This window comes from Eptatretus burgeri, chromosome 15 (genome assembly GCF_056783735.1).
Source record: "Eptatretus burgeri isolate ZD-2024b chromosome 15, Ebu_testis_v1, whole genome shotgun sequence".
In the NCBI taxonomy this organism is placed as follows: Eukaryota; Metazoa; Chordata; class Myxini; order Myxiniformes; family Myxinidae; genus Eptatretus; species Eptatretus burgeri.
Window position 1 is genome coordinate 52,090,111 of NC_140975.1, and position 4,523 is coordinate 52,094,633.

Genomic DNA, 4,523 nt, shown 5'->3' on the forward strand with positions numbered 1-4,523 from the left:
CTTAAAACTCCGTTGTCGAAATTCTGGTAAAAATCGGATGTTTTGGAGACGTTTTAAGATTGTATAAAAAATATTTCACTGGCGCATCACGGGTCGTCACGTGGTGCAGTGCACTTGAGCAGAGGCGGCGTTGACCACGTAAATGTTTTGCGTGTGCGCGCTGACGGTGTTTTCGATAAAGATGGTGTTTAAAAGTCATTTTTTTATCCCAATAAAGGTTATCGTCGCATGCCTGACTCGTTAAGTCGTCGGATTATGTAAAGATTGTTGGTGGATGGCCGAATATTACGGTTTTTTGACTTTGATAAAATAATTACGTGGAGAAATGGAGATTTTTGCTTCGGTCGACGTTACGATTTTTGTTGGTTTGGTACAGAATCATTGTAGAAACTTCTGGTTTGCATCGCTACCTTCTCAAGAGACAGCTTTTATTAGACAAGGTCAGAGGTCAAGTTCACGTTTTCGTAGGTACCAGTCTATGACTGCTTGTTTGTTTGTGAGTGGGATATCTCGACATGTTATGGACGGATTGGGACGAAATTGGTGAGCAGGTTGGGGATGTGACAAGGAAGAATTGTTTCGATTTTGGTGAAGATCCGGATCTAGAACCGGCCTATCAGTGGGATACAAAATGTAAACTGTTCAGCCTGCCGGAGGTATGCGCTCTACCAAGTGCTGTTCTCGTTATGCCTTCGTTGACGAAGTCACCGGAGACATAATGTTTTTGGGTTGTTGGTTCACGAGCGCCAGCCAGAGTGACCACTATATTCGTTATGTCTGTGTGTCTGTCTGTGTGTCTGTCTGTCCAGAGCATAACTCCGTGGACTTTGATCCGATCTTGATGAAACTTGGTTACGTGTTCGATATCAATGTCTAGTTGTGTTTTCCTGGATGAGGGTGTGCTACGCCCATTGTGGGTGGAGCCACGCCCCAAAAAATAGTCATTTTTAGGGGGTAGTCGGATTAAAAATCTATCTTCTCCTCGGGAATTGACTGGATGTAATGGGTTCTTTGGTATTTGAATAGCAGAATGAATTATCTAAAACTTGTCGTTGTCCGATTTTTCATTTTCGTCCCAAGGTCAAGGTCACAAGGTCAAAAACTTAGAAAATTGCGAATTTTGACATAAAAATCATACGACTGCCCAAACTTTGAGAGCTAGGATGACAATATTTTTTTATGCATAATCTTGAGGTCATTCCCCACCTAAAGTCTTGAAACCATTTTTCTCTATCTCGAACACCTTACCCGTGACGCCCCCTTCAAGTTTGTTTTTACGCTGATTTCATCAAAGTATGGATAATTATCCAAGGAGTACGAAATGCCATTTTGCCTATATGACGTTATATTGTTCCTGGAATGTTCCAGAGGAAGTTTTGCACCAAAGATCATAATCCTTGACCTTTAAAGGCCACAAAGGTCAAATATTCAAAGTTGTGGGAATTGAACCAGGTTTTCGACCTTCTTCGACGAACTAACTCCGATAAGCTATTGCACGTATCCTGTTTCCTTATTTTAATGTCACAACATTGTTTTGTGACCTTTAAAGGCCACAAAGGTCAAATTTTCAAAGTTGTGGGAATCGAACCGGGTTTTCGACCTTCTTCGAACTAACTCCGATAAGCTATTGCACGTATCTTGTTTCCTTGTTTAATGTCCACTACATTGTTTTGTGACCTTTAAAGGTTATGCAAAGGTCAAATTTTGAAAGTTGTTGAACGAAACCAGGTTTTCAACATTTTGCAGCTGTTGATTGAAGGCAACTATAATTAATTATAACTTGGTCAAAAATTATCACATTATCTCATCCTTGACTTCTGAAACAATCTACATTGTCAAATACCGCTCGTGAACCATTGTCGTCTTCAGACTTGTTTTTAACATATTTTCATTTGGTAATGTAAATGGACTCTTGAGGGTTAATTAGTTGATTAGTTACATCATAATTTGTATATTTAGTGAAATATTGTAAACCATAGTTTAGGTTTGCCTCCACAGTGTTTAGCATAGCCTTCTCTCGCCTCCATCCGTTTGTATTTTTCACTGTTAAATATCCTTTCTTTCTCATTTATTTACTTGATTAATACCGTTTTTTGTTTCTCCTCACAGGCCTCACAACCAACGGCCCTCGAGCCAAGGTCAGGCGCAAGTCCAGGTGGCAAAAGATTAAGCGTCGTGATCACCACGGTTTACCTCTGAGCTGCAGGGGCGCGGGGAGATCAAGTTGGTGTCACTCCACACACAAGGGTGATTGGTGCTTAATGGTGAGTGAGCGCGGAGGGACATGGGATGTCATGATGTGAGGTGGAAGCCAAAAAGGCTTCCACAGAGGTGGATGACGAAGGAGATGCCCAGAACCGATCTCTGGTAAAGCCGCTTGGAGTCTGCTCAAGCTGCCATGTTATGCTACCCCTCCACCCAGCCAGGTCCTCAGTACTCTCACACCAGGCTGCGCACAGGGCCCGCCGACCTGCCACGAGGACGTAACTGTTGACTATTTGCATCGATTCCTGCTGTGTCCTGACAGGGCACAGCCAGGCTAATTCTATCTTGCATGCCTCTATATGTTGCAAATCTCTCATGGAATGATCGAGGCCTTAAGTTAGATAACTAAGGTTCCCGTTTGTTTGTTGCTCCGTAGGTGTGTATTCGGTAGTGGAAAGGGGTTTGCTTGTTGATGGTTGATTGCTTCCCTCTCCATGACCATTATCATTGCTTTATGTAAGAGGTGAATTCTGGTTGCTGCCTCATTTGGTGATTTTAGACGACCCATTTAGGGAATAATTGGTCGCAGTCTCCAAACTGCATTGGCTGTTACATGTCTTCGGTTGCTCGGCCTAAATAAACAGACATGCGATGCCAGTCATCGTAACAATGGACCATTTTGTGGCTTCTAACCTGTACCGCAACACAACACTGAGACAGATCTGACAGATGTGTCTTCAAAACAGTCGACCGTTGAGGTCGTTTTGATGCGACCAGTCGGATTCGAACTGGGCAACCTTTAACTTTTCAATATGCAAGTATGGTACATGTAATTCCCACAAGCAACTTCAACACAGGACTCGGCCTGTGCAATCCTGCTATTATCAGTGTCCACCTCTACACCACTGCTTCTCGGTACCTATCCAAATCTAGTTTAAACCATATAGTGTCTCTGCTGCCACCACGTTTCCAGGGACACCATTCCAGATGCATTAACTATTCCCCGAGTGAAACACCCCTCCCTTAGCATTGTCTTAACTTTCCTATAAAACCGGCAAGAAAATATGTAATTGACTCTTTATCCTACTTAAGATTTTCTGGGGGCCTTTGTTAGACTACTGTATGTCGTTTGTAGAAATTATTGAATATCTTGTGTCACAAATGAGAGGAGGGAGTTAAGGGACCTCATGATGAAGAATCAATCATGAAATGACCCCCAGGTCACAATGGGACCATTATAGAGGACTAATCACTTTTGAGATACCATGCAACCTTAGATTTTGACATTATTGCAGAAGCGACGGCGGCTTTAACATTAGCTTTCTGGGACGATGTTCTCATCGACATATCACATTTTACTGCAGCTGCATCATAACTGCAATATGGTTAAACCTTAACTCTGGGATGGTAATTGGTACATGGACAATACTGCTTCGATCTGAGCATCACATTCACCTGAGTTCCCCTGTGGCATCAATTTGGCCAAATGCCCCTTTAGAATTGATGGCCTGTCTGCACTTTGTCTCCACTTCCAGCCATTCAGTTCCCTCTTCGTCGTTCATTTCAATCCACGCATTGGTATGCATAGCCGATGATGTCTTGTGAAGTGATCGGAATCAGCACTTGAGTGTGTATTCTTATGTAGCTGTTGCATAATGGAAGGACCGACTCGTTACCGCCTTCTCAATCACGAGAGCACCAGATGGCAGGCAGGTCACAATGAAGAGGTATTCTCTGCATCTTCAGCCTTAAATGGAATGTGCATACCAATATATGGATTACAATGAACAATGAAGAGGGAACTGAATGGCTGGAAGTGAATTCGGAGACAAAGTGCAGGCAGGCCATCAACTCGAAAGGAACATTTGGGCAAATTGAGGCCACAGGGGAACTCAGGTGAAAGTGATGCTCAGTTAGAAAGAGTCTTTTAATGTGCCAAGTACACCCTCTAGCGGGGCAAACAGTGAGTCGGCGATCATTTCCAAACAGCTGGTGCTGTTTTAATGGCCTCGGCCACGATGAGTGAACCTAGGCATTTGGTGATCCTCGTGGCGGGAAGTATAAATGTAGTTCTACAGGGTACTTGCTGATTGATAAACTTTACTAGTTTTTGTGAGGGAGGGGTAGCGAGAGATAGAGATAGAGGAAATCAGAAATCAACAAGTAAGACAGTTAGGTTAGGAAGGGTCAATGGGGGAAATAAAGATCATGGGTCAGGTGAGGGGATGACATGAGATGGAGGTGCATTGCCTACTTCAACCTCTGGAGGTAAAAAGGGAGACCGAACAGTCTCTATAAGGTAGTTCCAGACACAGGAT